Here is an 18,227-nt window from a genome sequence, read left to right as displayed (position 1 = left end):
GTTTAATTAGTTAAGGGTTTGATAAAGAGATGACTAAACATAGAGTGCTCTGAAGGCATCTGCCTTTTAGTACAGCAGGCACGTCCTCCGTGCTAGTACAGTGCTTCTCCTTTTTCCTGAGGAGCGCCGGAGGTCTCCAGAGCTCTGTTCCAAGTCTCAGAGCTGGTTACTTTGAGCATTTTTAATTGAGCTTCTGTCATCTGAGAAACAACAATATAATTTAACTGCCTGTGAACTAGTTCTGAGCATTCAGGAAGAGCGAGGCAATGTAAGTTATACTTGGAAAGGCAGATTTTTTAATGTATGTATTCTGGTATCCTCAGTCCTTGTACCTTTATAGCTTTTCCCTCGCTCCTTTTTCTTATTCTTAATCTGTGACAAGTGTTGCCAGGTTAAATTCCCTCCCACAGACTCTGAACTGGACCTGGATGAGAATCTGAGTAAAGACATTATCAATTATGCATAGGTAAGTTAGTGTGAAGAGTGGCATTCAGAAGGCATGTTGCAGTGGCCATAGGTACGGTACTACACTGCCTTCGCCTTGCTTCTGAATTTGAGATCATAAAATCCAATTTGAAATACAGAAATAATGTATAGAGAGTGAATTCAAGCAGTATATTGAAATGCTGGTGTTAGCATAGATTCTAGTCTGTATATCATCTCCAAACCAAGGAGTATATAGAAATAAAGTCAATAGTCAGTCCTTTTTAAAGTGGTCCAACTTAGCCATTCAATAATACACATTTAACATCCTGCTGCGCTTGCAGTGGTTTGCTTGCTTTTAAATTGGCATCTGCCTTTGTAAACTGATACTGACAAATAATTGCATTCTATGTAATAAGAAATAGCGTTGTAGCAGATACAAGTTTTTTTTATGGCAACTACCTAAAATTGTTCTGTTACTGTATTGCACTCTTAAGCCAACACTTAGAAGCCACTTATTTCTTAGTGTCTAGTGTTGTTTTTAAGTTTCAAGCCTCCTGGTTTTTTGTTTGTTTGTTTTTTTTCTTGGAGGCTTTTCATTCTTTGTAGTGTTTTGTGACCACAGAACAAATACTTCTAATCTATCAGAGAGTGTGTGTCATTAGAGGTTTAATCACGGCTAGAGGCAGTATGTATCAAGCATTTTTAATTCACAGGGGGATCGTGCATCAGGATTAACTGTCGAGGGTTGGGGACAAACTGCCTCTGTGTCTTCCAGTTATTGATCTCGCCTTTGCAAGCTTCCTCTTTGTTTGCTGAGTGAGGCAAAGTGGGTAGGCTGTGCCATGCGTCAGCGTCCTTCCTCATCCGGGCAGGGGAAGACAATGCATTCAGCATCCCAGGCGGTAGGGAAATGGTGATAAAGCTGCGAATGCTGATTTAAAGCATAGGTCAGAAATGCCTTGGTCTCAGATACTGGTGTTTATTTTCTTAGTGTTCCTTTCTTAAAATGGCTGGGCTGCGGGTTTGCCCCAACCATCAAGAAAATGAAATGTTACTGCCTTTCTTAAGATTAATTAAAATGTAGGAACATAGCTGCAGCCCGGTGCTTCAAAGATCTTATCTGGACACAGACACTGTGCCTCTCGGGGCCTCTTTCTGCTAATTCTCCCTTATGCACCAGCGTGGGGCTTGGCGCTGTGTGACGCGCGGGAGTCGCAGGACAGCGAAGCGTTTACAGCTGACGCCTGCTGCTTGCAGGTCTCACGGAAGTTTGTGGAGTCCCCATAGTGCCTCACTTGCTAAATGTCCGTTGTAGCTTCCTAGAGGGATGCACAGAACATCTAAAAGATGTTCTTCCTCCCAGTAAATAGCGAGCAGCCCTCAGTTACCGCCAATGAACAGCTTTCCTCCTCCTGCTGCACCCGCACGGTGTCTCTGGTTCAGGACGTTGTTGGCCCGGGCTGCTTCTGTCTGCCTGTTTTCCACAAACTCACAAACTCTGAGGCTAAAGGAGGTGGTGAAGGTACCTTGAAAGAAATTCGGGTCGAGTATCCCATCAGCACAGGATGCCGCTCCATGCTTTCACACCAGTGAAGATGGTGTTCCTCTTCAGCAGGAGCTGTGCCAACCCACCCACAGCTTTGACAAAGGGTATTGTTTCAGCATTTGAAGTGATTAATCATTTTTAGGAGGTTGCAGTTCTCCATTTTCAGCATGTCACCTCAGATTTCCTTTTTTGTGTCCCAGAAGGCTTTGGAGAAGCTATGGGGCACAGTGATCTGGAGAAGCTGAGCGACACGGTGAGGAGCATTTGTGCGATCAGGCTTACCTGCGTGGAGGGGGAATGTTGTCGTTCTTCCTCAAGTGCATTGTGCCCATCTGGCCCTATATGTGAACAAAGTTAGTGGTTCCTCAGTTTGCAGAATGGCATCTTCACTGGGGCTGGAAGATCCCACTTCTCAGGAGGTTGTCTTTTCTTTGAGATTCACAGGGATGTGTTTTGAAGTGCTACACCTTGAGCAGTCCCTCTGCTTCTGCCTGTTGCAGCAGTGCCCTATTCTGTTGTAGAGTTTCTTGGTTTTTAACCAAATAATGTTTTCCTTACCCACCATCAGGCTGTGAGAAATTTCCTTTCTGATAATGAGCTTAAATATCAACTTTCCTGCACCTTATTTCCATCATTAGCCTGATAGAAGTTCCTGAAGAGGGACTGCAACAGCCCACAGGTACACACAGCCCTAAGAAACTGGGCTGCATTTCTGCAAGGGACGCAGTTGGTTCATCACTGAATCCAAAGGTACCTCAAACAAGATGCGGAACACATGGGACAGCTACAAAGAGCAGTCCTGCCTATCTTGTCAGCTAGCACCTTTCTTGTTTAGCAAGACCCTTTCCTGCTTTCTCTTGTCTCGCCTCACTGAAACACCCTGCAGGGAGAGCTGTGCTTATGGCTTTCTACATTGCTCTGCACTTCACCTATTGCTTGGAAACTAGACAAAAGAGACATTGCTCTGCTGCTCAGGTAATGAACGTGAGCAGTAAATAAATACTCGTGTGCTTCCCATAGCACTGTAACAGCAGCACTCAAAGCTGGAGCGAGCTGTTTCAGTGGCTGGGCTGTCTCGATTTGGTTTCAAGCATTGCTGCTGCAGACCTGTGGCTCTGGTGGTGGCACCAGCGGGGTTATGTATATCTCCCCTCATTTATTTTCTGTAAAACCTGGCCTGGCAAAGGTTAGTATCTGCAGGGAGGCTGAGATGTCTTTCACTGACAAAGGGAGTGAGGGGACTTTTCTCTGAGCTAATGCATGCTGACTACTGAGCACCTTTCTTAAGACAGCAAGCAGGAAAAATAAGGCCAGGATAAATATTTAAAGAATATCACTGCCTAGCTTCCCAGTGTGGAGGGCCATTAAGGCACAGAAGTGTGGGAAGGGATGATATTTAGGACCATTCTTACCAACTTTTAAGACAGTTTTAAAGATTTCCAAGAAAGTGTGTGGCCATGGAAAGAGGTGCGATGCAAGCAATGGAGAGGCGAGCAGATGCAACAGAGCACCCTTCTGCAGTGACTGTCAGTCGACGCACCCAACGCTGCTGTTACTGTGCATCCTTTGGGCATTGTGCAATGCTGGTCCCATACAGCATGAAGCCTCTGTGGGGTTTAAGAAGAAATTTGAAGAGCTGATCTCTCTGCAGCTGAGACATGCATCAGTTCTGCCGATTTTGGTCAGAGCGTGCAGCATCCTCACCTTTTTACTGATCACCATAAGCAGGTATCCCACAGCATCGCCCCCACAATGCCTGCCAGCAGTGTGGTGGTGGTACTGGCTGACCTAGCGATACCAAAGAAGTCCTGGTTCCCTTTTAGTTTGCTTTTCAGACCCTGCAATTTCTGGTAGGCATCTGCAGACTTGCAGTGGAGAGCTTTGCGGGAGAGCACTCCAGGGTGAGGTCTCTCTCCAGTGGTTACTTTGATCAAGTGTGGACCTGCGCATACATAATGCTTAATAAGAGAGGTACTTTATGGCATTGTGGCAAAGCAGTGCAGAAGCACACTATCTTGATGTAGCTTACTTGCTGCCCTGTGAACAAGTGAATTAGATTATAACATCCCAGAGTAGACGTGGCATTTCATGTTGAAATGAAAAGGCAAAGAATCCCAATCTTTCTAGCGGTTGCCCACAGCTTTGCTGTTTCACTTTGAATTTGTTGCCAGTTGTTCAGATGCCAAATCATTTGGCAGACATAAATCAGATATTCCTGCCCATGCCTAAAGGAGAATAATAAGTTGGTTCTAATATTTGTATTATTTTATGGGTCGATTCATCATTAAAGGTCTTTCAAAAGGTGGTTAAAACCATGCATAACCTGTAGTACTTTCTGAAAAATTAGACCATGATTATTGCAACTATAAGTGCAACTAATAAATCATACTGAGAAAAACACATGCCTTTCAGGTTAATAATATTGTTTATGGATGCGTAACAGCCCAAAAGCTGGCTAATACAACATTTTTCTTAACTTCTTCTAATGATAGTGGTAGAGACTCCTGTAACTATTGAGATCTCATGATCTGAGCAGACAGTTTCACAGTGACTGTGCATAGTGCTGCTCAAAACGCTTCTGAAAATTAATCTGAGCCTTTGAACTTGGCTACTCCGTTCCCTGAGACAGTCTGACCCATTTGTTGGATGGTGTTGCAGGAGGAGACTGGAAAGTAAAGCCCTTGCTAGTTTATCATGATAAGATCCAAAGGGCAATGAGTTGGTTATTGAAGACCCATCTTCCGGTCATCCGGAAAAAACCAGGCTTACTACACAGGAGTTTCAGGAGTGGTTTCTTGGTGCCAGCCTTCCAGGAGTTCTGTGAGAACAGAACATGGACCTCAAAACTCTCCTTGTTTTGGACAATATCATCTCCCACCAACTTGATAACAAACCCATGTCCCATGTGCAAGCTGTTTATGCCACCAAAGATGTCCTTGTGAATCCCACTGATTGCTAATCACTGCATTCAAAGCCTGCTTTCTGAAGAAGACCTTCTCTAAGCTTGTTCGGGAGATAAAGGGTGAGGAAGAGCTCTCCCCAGAGGAGTTTTGAAAGTAATTTATTATCAGGCATCATGTAGATAACACTGATATGGCTTGGGAAGAGATCAAAATTCAGCGCACAGTGTGTGTGGTGAATAATGTAACTCAACTTTGTTCTGACTTTGTGGGATTTGATGTTGTCCCTGCAGTCCAGGAGGATGTTGTTTCTTGTGCTGTGGGTACAAGCATGAGGAAGCCTACAAGGAGAACGTGGTGGAGCTATTGCCTTCATGCTCTAAAAGCTTGACAAAGCCTTAACTGACTTGAATGAGCAGCCTTCATTGACCTGGATGTCATCTGGTGATGACACTGAAAGTGAAACTCGTTCAGAAAGAAGCCGTGAGAACCCTCACCCTGAAGTATTGATATGGGGGTGTCGGTGCCTTAGGTGCCAACAGGTGAAATCGTTCAGGACACAGGTCTCAGAGAGTAGGCAAACAAGGCCCTGTGCATTCTAAGATTTATAGTGTTGCTTGTGTTATAAAGTTAGTAGCTTGTGTTATAAAGAGATGTGGTCAAAGTCTCAAGATGGTAATTGGTCATCCCTTAATTTATGTTTCAAGTAGTAGTCAGGATCTTCAGCCACAGAAAAGCCACTGTCTCCTCCAGCTTTTCAGTCATTACCAGGTGCTGGCAGTTGATCTCTGATTGCCGCAGCTCTGGCCTCTGCATCCTCCCTGTCATCCAGCTCCCTCCTTGCTGCCTTCTGTTGCTGCAGTTAACTGAGGATATTCCCTGAAGGAGATAGGAGGACCCACAGGTAATGATGTGGGTAAAAGACAAACAGAAGTAAGAGGCAAAACTTACTAAAATGGGTAGCATCTTCTTGTTGACAAGGACTATCAGATCTGAGGTGAGGAAAAAAAACTGTGAAGGAAATCTAGGTCAAGCCTGATAAGATAACCTGGATATTAAAATGCCGGTAGCTTCTGGGACTCCTGAATTCTGAAAATGTTGACAAGGCGTAATAGCAATGCCTTTGGGAGATGTAAAAGGGGCTTGACCATAATCTTCAGTGTTGCCTGAAACCTGTGCAAGCTGCAGAGCTGCCGGCTCCGCTCCGGGTGTGGGCAGCCTGTTAGTAACTCCAGGCGAGGGTGGAAGATGAGGAGCTGCAGACAGTTGGGATCTGAGGGATTTGCTAACAACAGGGATAACAGAGGAAATGTTGATTTGAGAGGAAATCCTTGGATTATTCTGCTTTGATTCTGGTACCGTTTAGATGTGGTCTGGAGTGAAAGTAATCAAGGAGAAATCAACACAGAAGAGTTTAAGCTCCTTTGAGTGAATAGAAAGGGAGATTAGCAAGGGAAGCAGATCAAGATGGAGAAAATTTACTGGATTGCTGAAATTACTCATCCATCCTGTAAAGGTTTATGTGTTTAGTGTTGTGTCTATAGCTAGAGCTATGAGCTATTCAAGCAAAGCCCTCAGGAGAAGGAAAGCTTCAACTCTTCTTTTAAAAGAAAAAAAGTGGTTTTGTCAAAGACAAACTTTTGTCCCTCCCTCCCTCCTCCTGTAAATGCCACGATTCTTAAAATTGTATCTGTTTTGTCTGGGAGTTTGCTTGAGCATCTGTCAGTCAGGAAGTGATTGTTTTTACTGCACTTTTACCAACATAATTGCACTTCCAAAACTTTGCTGTGTCAATGTGGCTGAAGAGTCTGTCTTAGTGATCCCTTAGGAGCAACCCCCAAAGTGAAGTATTCAGCAGGAGGTAAGAGTTCAGACCATGTTCCTGCATGCATTGATGATCTGTGTGTGTTAGTGCTCTGACTCATGCCTGTTGGCCAAACAGCTGCAATAATTTAGGAGATGACTGTCCCCCACTGTTTATTAGTGCTGCAGAAGGAATGCGTCCTCGTATCTCAGTTTCTCTAGCCCAGACCCCAGCAGTTTTGCACAAATACTTTCACCCACTGTTCACATTAACATGCCAAAATTGAGAGCTGAGGCACTGGGCGTGCAAGCTTCCAGCCAGCTGTGCTGTCTCCTGGCAGAGCAAGGTAGGACAAACAGCTGGCGAGAGCAGTGTCTTCATCTGCCACAGCTACGTTTGCCAGAGCATGTCTGTCAAAGCCTTTCGTAAGTGTCAGACGCTGGAGGATGGTTAATGTGTTATAAAAAAAGAAGATGAAGAAGTTTAGGCAAGATGATAAAGCTTCCTCAGCAATCCAGGAGAAAACGTTCAAACACTCTCTGTCACAGCGCGCTGAACAGATGTTAATAATGCTGGGTTCATTGCTTAACAGTGGTGCCTAAACTTGAAATCAAAATGCTGGGAAGCAGGCAAAGTGCCTGAAGAAGTCAAAATGAAACAGCCCTGGCTCTGTTTTGGGAATTAGTGAGGTCACACCGGTGGTGGTGTGCTTACATTGTTAACACAAGGCTATTCTAGGGCTGGAAAAAAGAAAGCAAAGTAAGCTTATTTTTAATTTGAGAGAGAGCTCTAGAAATACTGAATTGTCAGCGTTTAAAGAAACTACACAGTATCTCCTAGTAAGAAGGATTTACATGTTACTATTACAATTGTCTTCATTATTTAGTCCCCTGGCTTTTTAGTGTTTTTCAAATTTTTTTTTTTTAATATTATAGCAGCTTTCAGTAGTGGCCAACAAATTGGAATTAAATTTATAAATGTGTTCACCCTGACCTGTTTTTCTGTTTGCTAAGAAGATTTTTTTGCACTTTGATTCTGGTTGAAATCCTGCACTGCATATTTCCAAAGCTTCCTTAGTTTTTTTAAGGCGCTGGTTTGGAGGTGGAGTGATCCTTTGGGATTATTTCTCCTGAAGTGGAGATCCTTGGTAGGTTAAGTACAACCTGTATGGGTTTGAAATAACTTTTAGAAAGTACTGGTGTATGTGTCTATTCAGCCTGCAAGCTGTCTTTTGGTTTACTCAGCGTATCACAGAATCCCAGGCTGGCGGGGGCTGGAAGGCACCCCTGGAGCAGGCACCCCCAGAGCAGGGGCACAGGACCGCGTCCAGGTGGGGTGTGAATGTCTCCAGGGAAGGGACCCCACAGCCTCTCTGGGCAGCCTGTGCCCCTGCTCTGGCACCCGCACAGGGAAGGGGTTGTTTCTCATATTGAAGTGGAACTTCCCATATTCCAGCTTGTGCCCGTGGCCCCTTGGCCTGGCATTGGGCACCACTGAAAAGAGTCTGGCCCATCCTCCTGACACCCACCCTTCAGATATGGACAAGCACTGATGAGATCCCCCCTCAGCCTTCTCTTCTCCAGGCTGGACAGACCCAGGTCTCTCAGCCTTTCCTCACAAGGGAGATGCTCCAGCCCCTGATCCCCTTGGCAGCTCTGCGCTGGCCTTGCTCCAGCAGTTCCCTGTCCTTCTTGAACTGGGGGGCCCAGAACTGGACGCAGCACCCCAGATGTGGCCTCACTGGGGCAGAGCAGAGGGGGAGGAGAACCTCCCTCACCCTGCTGGCCACGCTCCTTTCCATGCACCCGAGGACACCGCTGGCCCCCTTGGCCCCAAGGGCCTGGTGCTGGCTCAGGGTCACCTCGGTGCCCCCCAGCACCCCCAGGGCCTTCTCAGCAGAGCCGCTCTCCAGCAGGTCCCCCCCAGCCTGTGCTGGTGTGGGGGGCTGTTCCTCCCCAGGGGCAGGACCTTGCACTTGCTCTTGCTGAATTCCCTGAGGTTCCCCTGGGCCCAGCTCTCCAGCCTGGCCAGGTCTCGCAGCACAGCCTTCTGGTGCGTCAGCCGCTCCTCCCAGCTCGGTATCGTCAGCGAACTTGCTGAGGGTGCGCTCTGTATCTTCATCCAGGTCCTTGATGTATATGTTGAACAGGACTGGACAGACCCCTGGGAATATCGCTAGTTATGGGCCTCCAACCAGACTCTGTGCCATCAGTCATGACCCTCTGAGCTCTGCTGTTCTCAATCCATCTCATTGTCCACTCATCTAACCCACGCTTCCTAAGCTTACCTATGAGGATGTGATGGGAGACAGCATCAAAAGCCTTGCTGAAGTTGAGGTAGACAACATCCACTGCTCTCCCTTCATCTACCCAGCCAGTCACACCATCATAGAAGGCTATCAGGTTGGCCAACCATGGTCTCCCATTGGGGAATCCATGCTGACTACTTCTGACAACTTCTTTTCCTCTACGCGCTTGGAGATAACCTCCAGCATGAACTCTTCCATCACCTTTCCAGGAATGGAGGTGAGGCTGACTGGCCTATAGTTTCCTGGGTTCTCCTTCTTGCCCTTTGTGAAGACTGGAGTGACATTGGCCACCCTGCAGTCCTTGGGCACCTCTCCTGTCCTCCATGACCTTTCAAAGATGTTGGAGAGTGGCTCAGCAAGAACATCCGCCAGCTCCCTCAGCACTCGCGGGTGCATCCCATCGGAGCCCATGGATTTGCGAGGATCCAGTTTGCCTAAATGATCTCTAACCCAGTCCTCCTCAACCAAGGGGAAGTCTTCCTTTTTCCAGACTTTCTCTCTCCCCTCTGGTGGCTGAGATGCCTCAGGGCCAGCCTTAGCAGTAAAGACTGAAGCAAAGCAGGCATTCGGTAACTCTGCCTCCTCTGCATCCTGCGTCATCAGGTCTCCCCACCTCATTCAACAGTGGGCCCACAGTTTCCCCAGTCTTTTACTACTGATGTATTTGAAGAAGCCCTGCTTGTTCTCCTTGACATCCCTTGCCAGATTTAGTTTCAAGTGGGTCTTGGCCTTCCTCGTTGCATCACTGCACACCCTGACAACATTCCTACATTCCTCCCAAGAGGCCAGTCCCTTTTTCCACATACTGTGAACCTCCCTCTTCCATTTGAGTTTCTCTAGAAGCTCTTTGCTCATCCATGCAGGTCTCCTGGCTCCTTTGCTTGACTTCTTCCTCATGGGGATGCACCAATCTTGAGTTTGGAGGAAATGGTCCTTGAATATTGACCAGCTCTCTTGGATCCCCCCAACCTTCTAGAGCCCTAGCCCATGGGGTTCCTCCAAGCAGGTCTTTGAAGAGGCCAGGTTTAGCTCTCCTGAAGTCCAGGGTTGTAATCCTACTTGTTGCCCTGCTTCTACCATGCAGTATCCTGAACTCAGCCATGTCATGGTCACTGCAGCCAAGGCTACCCCCAACCCTCACATCCTCAACCAGCCCTTCCTTGTTCGTTAGTATAAGATTGAGCAGCACATCTCGCCTTGTTGGCTCCTCCAACATCTGCATCAAAAAGTTATCCCTGATGCTCTGCAGGAACCTCCTGGATTGTGCGCACCTCGCCATGTTGCTTTTCCAGCAAATACCAGGGTGGTCGAAGTCCCCCATGAGAACCAGGGCCTGCGATTGTGAGGCTACTTCCAGCTGTCTGTAGGAGGCCTCATTGCCTTCCTCCTCCTGATCCGGTGGCCTGGAGCAAACGCCCACAACAATGTCACCCATATTTCCTGCCCCTTAATTTTTACCCATAAGCTCTCGACTCGTCCTTCCTCCACCCCTCGGCAGAGCTCGATAGGTTCTAGCCGCTCCCTCACATAAAGAGCAACTCCCCCACCTCGCCTTGCTGGCCCGCCTTTCCTCAAAAGCCTGTAGCCCTCCACGACAGCATTCCAGCCATGCGAGCTGTCCCGCCGTGTCTCTGTGACTGCAATGCAATCACGGCCCTGCGACCGCACACAGACCCCTAGTTCCTCCTGTTTGTTCCCCACGCTGCCTGCGTTGGTGTACGGGCGTTTCAGAGCGGTAACTGAGCACGCGGGTTTCCCTGGAGGCGTGCACAAAGACCCACGATAGCCACGCACACCCTCGAGGTGGTTGGTCTTCTGATTGTCTTCTCATGAGGCAGCTAAAGCACCTCTGTCACTGCTCTGGTTGGCCTGGCTTATTCCCCGTCGGATGTGATGGCGTTAGCGTTGCCAGTATGTCCCCCACCTCCCGAGTCCTTCAGTTTAAAGCCCGCCTCACCAAGCTGGCCAGCCTGCTGCCAGAGCCCCTTGCCCCTTCTAGACCCGGGGATTCCATCCCTCCCTCAGGCTGTGGCTGATGGGGAAAGTCCCATTGTCATAAAAGCCAAAACCCTCGTGACGGCACCAGCCGCGTAGCCAAGAGTTGATTTGCCCTGCTCGTCTGTTGTTGGCTGCCCCTTTTTCTCCAGCTGGTAAAATGGAGGAGAAGATGACTTGGGCACCACTATTTTTCACTTGCTCTCCCAGGGCTTTATAGTCTTCCGTGGTTCTGCCCAGGCTCTGGCTTATAACATCATTTGTGCCCACGTGGAAGAGTGGCAGCAGATAGTAATCTGTGCTCTTGACGAGCTGTGGCACCCTCTCAGCGACGTCTCAGATCTCAGCTCCTGGAAGGGAGCAAACCTCTTGTGACCCCGTCAGGTCAGCGGTTGGGTGCCTCAGTGCCTTTTAACAGAGAGTCCCCCACTATGAGCACTCGTCTCTTCTTTTATGGCATCTGCTCTGGCTGCTGGTACAGTTGCACCTTGCAGACCTTGCTTGTGAGTGTGCTAACTGTCATGCAGGGCTTGTTCTTCTAGCCTTGCCTTCACATGAATAAGGGAAAAACAAGAAGCAGAAAAATGCAGACAGTAACAAGGCTGAAAATCAATCTCTAAAGTTAACACTTCTCTGAAGATTAGGTTTCTGTTTCACTGTTGCCTTTACACAGAATATTCTCCGTTCTTGGTGCTCGTTGTTCCACAGGAATCTTGAAGAACAACACAGCAGGGTCAGGATGTGTCATGTTAGCGATTCAGTTTAGCAAACCCCTTCGCTTCTGGTGCCTGCCGAGCGCGGAGGGTTTGGGTGTCGCTGGTCACGTTCAAACACCTCAGTGTATCCGCGTGCCTTTGTGTGCGGCACCACGCATTAGACACATTGCAGGATTGGTGCTGGGATACGTCACAAAAGTGCGTGAGACGATATCTCCCCTTTCCTTCATCGGTGCCAGGTTGCTCTGGTGGAGGCGGGTGGCACAGAGCCCCCAGCCAGGCACAGCCCCATCTTCCAGGTTCGTCCTCCTGCCCAGTTCAGGGACATGGAAGGGTCGTGATACTGCAGATGGTGTGTGCCAAGTGTGGGGTGGGGATTGTTGAGGGAACTGTGGATCAGAAGCGAGGGACTGGAAGGGTTCAGACGGTTCCCTTCCAGGGGTAATAGACTCTGATAATCCCTGCTGATACCTGAGCAGGAACATTGTGCTTTGGTTTATTGCCCTTTTCATTCTCCAAATTACTGTTGGAGTTTAGGTATCCTCCCTGGTACCTGCCTTTTCAGAAAGAAGGGAGAGGATAGATGCTGTGTGCAAGGTGCTGGGGGTCACTGGTGGGTGGAAAGGGTGAGAAATACAAGGGGGTTTAGGTAACACCAAAGATAGGCGTGTAGGGCGCCTTCCTTTACACGGAGTGCTCGGTTGCTGGAGCAAACGAAGGGGAAGAAGGGACATCTGTGATTAGTATAATTTTATGGAAATACCTGACCAAATAAATAAGAGAAATTTTACATTATGAAATGTTTATCTAGAAAAGGAGATGTGGATTATGTTAGCGGGACATGGCCCTTCAAGTCTGAAACTTCTGTGCATGCCTTGGGCAGTGGATGGGCTTGCAGGGATGGGACAGGTCGTGGTGGTTTGTCAGCAGAGGGTGCCAGAGACCAACAAACAGCCTCCCTCTTTCCGCCTCTAAAGGGAAAAGCAGGTGGGAACGGCAGCACCTTGTGTTCTGGAGCCAACAGCCTTTTATGGGCTGGAGCGGAGTGAGAGAACCACCTTGGACACCCAGAAACACCCTTGAAGCCTCGCCCCGAGTTTCAGCAGTGACTTTAGTTGTGCTGGTTATTTCCAGGATGAGTTCTCCAAGAGGCTGAATGCCATTGAGGCGTAAGGAGTGTGAGATGAGCAGGGAGAGTTTGGTCTGCGTAGTAATACCCATTCGTGTTGCTGGCGGAGTAGGAGGGCTTCACACATACTTCAAGAAGGTTGGGGGAAATAAGGAAAGGCAGGGATCAGCAGCTGTAATCCCACACTTGGGTGTGTAGGCAAGTTTGCATCCATACGTGCTGTCGGTCTGCAGGAGCCTCTTGGTAGGAGTGGAGATTTGCAGGGGATGAGGGATGTTGTCCTGGGAGCCTTTTAAAAGATGCTCAGAGCCAGCAGTGTGGTGACAGAGGAGGCCGCTGCCAGGCTTTTTTTTTTGCTCTTGGTGCAATGAATCTCTTAGACGCTCTGTTGCGACTAGCTTCCAGGAAGGCAGATAGTAAACTGTCTCCCAGGTATAGCTCTGGAGGTTGCAGGGATACTTAGGAATCGTTGAGGTATTTATTTCATCCTACCTATCTGTGACCCTTCGGATCTGCAAGAGCAAAAGGTGGACGTTGTTCTTACCAAATGCCCCAGGTGTGTGTGCCTGGGCTTTGCATGCCTTGGGAGTCACGGGGTCCCTCCAATGGGAGAGCTTTGGGACAGAGATCACTGAAGCATCATGTTTAAAGGCCTTCCTGGGCTTTCAGGAACTGAAGTCCAAGCTGTGAATTTTTTTTTCTTCTTCGTTTTTCCCTGCTTAGGAAAGGAGGGCTCACCTCAGTGCAGGCAGTTCTGTCAGGTTGTCCCTGCCCACCCCCTGGAATGGCCCTTCTCGCTGTACCGCTGCAGATTGAATGAAGTAGTGTGTCGCTTCGTTAACTTCAGTCGATTGCTGCTGGTAAACTGTTTATCCTGGCTGGAAGGGAAGCGGTGACCCAGCCGTTTGAAGTTGCTGCTTTGGTAATGTAGGGTCAGCTCTACTGTCAGGAGTAAAACATACAGAAATTAGCTGCTGGCCTGTGATTTGCAGAGTCAGCTATAGGTTAGGAAAGGCTGGGCGTGAACTTCTTGGATTCAAATATTGCTCCGCATGGTTGGTACCTGCATACGACGGTTGTTTTATTCTTGGTATCCTGTTGATGCTGATGATGTGCTGGACATTCAGCATGCGTGCAGGAAGACACGTTCTCTGGTGTACAGGGCTTTCTGCATGGGTTCAGGTTTTATTTATGCCCTTGGTGTCACAACAATTTGCTTATTGATGTTAGAAACTTGGACAGGATCTTCCATTAAAAGTACATTCTAGTCAAGCTGGCGGGTTTCACCATGCTGAGGGGGATAACCTTGTCCACAGCCATTGATAGACATCTGTTGATATTTTGTCAGCTGCTTTCTAGTTTTAATGTCAGAACTAATGAGGCAGAGGGTTTATGCTGGAACTGTGTAGCTCTACTGGTTTCTGCTGTATTTGTTCCGGTTTGAGCCTTTAGCAGTTCCAATGAATCTTATTATGATAATAATGGTATGGAAAAGATTAAATTAGTCCCATAAATGATCAAAAATCTATGATCATTTAATAATAATTCCATTACACCAAAGCAGAGAAAGAATGATCTCCTTCTTAGAATGAACCCATATAAACTTAATTGATTCAGAAGGTGGCTTTTAGCTGCAGGGTCTTGTCCTGGCCTGTTCCCAGTAACCCACTCGACTGCTGGCTTCTGCTGTGCCAATGGTCCTGCTGGTGCTGCGCAGACCTGTCCAGGCGAGCTCCTCAGCTGGCCTGAGGGGTCCAGTGGAGCCCTGCCCACCTCGGGATGGTGGTGAGGAGCTGAGGTTGCCTGTGCCGCTGCACAGGTGCAGTCTTGTTGGCAGGCACTGGCTGATAGCTTCTGCTGCCTTTTTTTGTCTTGTCTTTTTTTTTTTTTTTTTAATGCTAGCATCAGTGGGTTTTTTTCTATATCCTTATCACAGAGAAGTGAAGTTTCTATTTCTGGGTAAAGATTTATGTGATAAAGGAAAGACTGTAAAAATAGGTGGAACTGCTATTTGCATTTCAGCCTGTGGTATGAAGAGGCCACAGGTCTCTCAATCACTTCTTTCCACTTTGAAATAACATAGGCTACTGAGATTGCTTGTAAATAGGCTTGGTGCATAGGTAATTCATGACATACTGAAGTCTGAGGTGCCGTAATTCTAGAGCGGAGCAGAGATTTTGGCTGGTGTGGCGTCGCTGGTGCATTGTGAAGAATGAAGTGTTGGGCTTGTGGCTGATGGGAGCCTAAAAGCCAAATCTGACCACAGGGCTGCCTAACTGGTTTTAAGTCCAGGATCCAAAGTCTGTAAAAGTCAATGAAAAGGCCCCCATGGTCTCCAGATAATGCTCCATTAGGACTTCTAGGACTACAGCTCCTTCGCCCACACTCCTAACTGACATTTTTGCTGCAGAGGGATCTGTAATGCTAGATATCTTTTGCTGTGTGTGCCTGTATGTTCTGTAACAATAAAGCAATAAAAGGCAGGTTGCAAAAATGTGAGATACGCCTAAAATTCTCAGTATGGAGAAGACTACAAATAAACATTGCTTCCTAGTATTTGTCTTCTTGTTTCTAAAGCTCTATGTTACTCTCACTTCACATTTTCAAATCTTTTTCCATAACCAAGCGGAATAGAAACCTGCTTTTTTGTTCTGGTGACGTTTTCTGGGGAGAGATAAGATTTTTTATGCAGTTTCTTCACCCAGCTTCTGGGCTTTAAGGAAAGCTCCAGCTATGACAGAGCTTCAGACAACAGCACAGGAGTTGACCCCGCAGAGGGTTAACAAACTATCAGGAGAGAGATTTACTGCTTTTCTCAGCAGGGCTCGAAGCTGAGGGTTCGGGAGTCTCTTGTCCGCCCCAGCCCCATGGTGGCCTTGCTTGCGCCGAAATCGCTCAAAAGGAAACCGGTGGCCTCCAGTTCCCTGTCTGGGGGTGGCTGTGGCCTCAGCTGTCACTGAGGAAGCAGGACCGTGAGCTCTGTTTACGCAGGCAGGTGAAAAAGCCTTCCCGTCTACCTGAATGTTACTTCACCTTTGGGGCAGTTATGAACTGCAGGCAGAGGTGGCATCAGACCTTTACTAGGCATTCATCCTTTTTGCTTCAGACTACGTGCATTATTCAGAATGATGTTAGCTCATTTTGATTAAGTATGAAGCAAACCGCTCCTGTATGGCATTAGTCCCCAGATCAAGAGCTTAACAGTGCCCACACCTGCTCTGAAGAAAAATCAGAAGTCCTTGCAGAAGCAGATTGGCAGTGCTTTGCAAAAGCCTTTTTGTTTAGCTGTTCCATGGCTGGGTTTCTGTATGGGGAATGCCTTGGACCAAGCAGAAGACATCCGAAACAGCAATTGCCTTCTAGTGTGCTGTTATTCACCACTGTAAACTGATCACAACATCCTGCAGGATTAGAGATGTGGAGTTACGTTCTCCCTCTGGACACACTTGATTTAGACCTAAGTGGGGTGACCTCATAGGGGAAAAACACAAGCTTGATCCTGACTACAAAAATAGCAGGCAAGGAATGAGAGAGACTAGCCTTTTTAGTGAAAAACAATTGAATTACATTTAATATTAATTCTTAAATTACTCTCATATGATGTATAAAAGCAAGGCTTGAGGGTTTATAGATAATGTCAAGGTTGAAAGAAGCCTTGAGGAGAAATTGTGACTGTTCTTTACTGTTGAAAAGAATGGAAGAAGTGCCTCAAAGTGTATCTTGGCAGGAAACTTTAACTTCAGTAAATTTTTGGATGTTCTGATACCAGTGATGTGAAAAAAACTACAAAGTGTTGCAGAACAAAACAGAGGCAGATCTCTGCAGCGAACAGCGATTCCTGGAGGGGTGAAGAACAGGGAACAGGCTGGGGATAGCACGACAGTTTCTCTGAAAATCTCAGGCATTACCCCTAGGTAATAAGGATTGGCCGTCTTCAACTGCATACATCCCAAATGTAAGGAGTCTTTTAATATACAGTCTTCAAGTGTACTACAGAATTGCAGAATAGCTGAGGTGGGAGGGGACCTCTAGAGGTTGCCCCCTCCAACCCCATGCTCAGAGCAGGGTCAGTTACAGCAGGCTGCTCAGGACTGTGTCCACTCAGGATGGAGGCTCTACAACCACTCTGGGCAGCCTGTTCCAGTGCTTGATCACTCATACAGTAAAAAAAACAAAGAAAAAAGAAGTCCTTTTTTTCCCAATGTTTAAACATGATTTCCTATATTTCAGTTCATGCCCACTGCCTTTTCTCCTGTCACTGGGCACCACTGAGAAGAGTCTGCCTCTGTCTGACTCTTGTATCCATGTAGATATATTAAGATAAACACACAAATTGTAGGCAATTAAAGTAACACAGAAAGAATAAATAGGTGATAGGTTCAAAATACCAAACTTCAAAGCAGTGACATTTGATTTTGTTTGATACTGGTGCTTTGCCTGATACTTCCTGATGTGCTGTGGTACAGCCAGTATGTTCAGCTCTGGGGTAAGGTAATGATGGAGAGTGGGATTCAGCTGGTTGGACGTAAATGCCTTCATCTGAGGTTGCCATCGAGACTGTCTAGACGGCCATGGGAGAGAAACAGGTTACTCCATTGATGTCTTCTTCAAGTCATCCCTGTTTGGGTGAGCTCCCTAGAGATGCCTCTGTACCTCCACTGCCCAGACAGGGAGCCTAGATGGTTCAGTGAGATGCAGGTCTCTGCATGTGGTAGATGGATCCTTCACAAAGTGCCCTTGGAGGGGCTTTGTGTCTCCAGAGCTGCACTGATACTCCCTGCATTTGCGTTGGGAGGTGCTTCTGGCATGATTGGGGATGAGTGGGGATCAGTCTTGAAGCTTAATGGGCAAACAGAAGAGGATGTCGTAGGGAACAGAGGCTTACAGGTGCTCCCGTGGGTGCGTGCTGGGATGGCTGCCCTCAGACCAGGCTCATCTGGGGAGAAGACTGCCTTCCCGTGGGGCTGGTGTGTCCAGCAGAGACCATGGGGCCCTGCCGGTGTCTGTGGGATGGAGCTGGCCCTTAGCTGTCCCATGGCCCCATAGCAGTGCCGTGCACTGGAGACTGAGCACATCTCCCTTGGGTCTGCTCTCGAGGTGGCTCGCTGGCGGCAGCTCGCCTTGTGTGATGTGCTGTAGATCTATGAACATCACACCAGGACGTTGTGATTGAGGGTTTGGTTCCCTGCCCCTCAAGAGTCTGTCCTGCTGGAATTTCTATACAATGACATTTGAAAGGGAGTGTAAAAGAAGTTCAGAGTTCTGGGAATCTGCCCAAGCCCGTGTTTGTGTCAGTCACTGTGGTGGGGTCTGGCAGGATGCAACCTGGAAAGCCACTGCTTGCAAGTGGAGAAATTCTTCTCCTTTCCCCAACTGCCGAGCAGAGCCACATTCTTCAGAGCC

At 47.6% G+C, this 18,227-nt stretch overlaps 1 protein-coding gene across 24 annotated transcripts in view; it reads left to right on the top strand.

Annotated features, from left to right (window-relative positions):
- The window catches only part of EXD3 (exonuclease 3'-5' domain containing 3), a 301,170-nt gene that overhangs the window by 52,000 nt on the left and 230,943 nt on the right, over positions 1-18,227 (top strand). The gene's annotated exons all lie outside the window — the stretch shown is intronic.

Source organism: Phalacrocorax aristotelis, chromosome 17 (genome assembly GCF_949628215.1).
Source record: "Phalacrocorax aristotelis chromosome 17, bGulAri2.1, whole genome shotgun sequence".
Classification (NCBI taxonomy): domain Eukaryota; kingdom Metazoa; phylum Chordata; class Aves; order Suliformes; family Phalacrocoracidae; genus Phalacrocorax; species Phalacrocorax aristotelis.
Note: the sequence above shows the minus strand (reverse complement) of the source record. Positions and strands in the feature narration are given on the sequence as shown.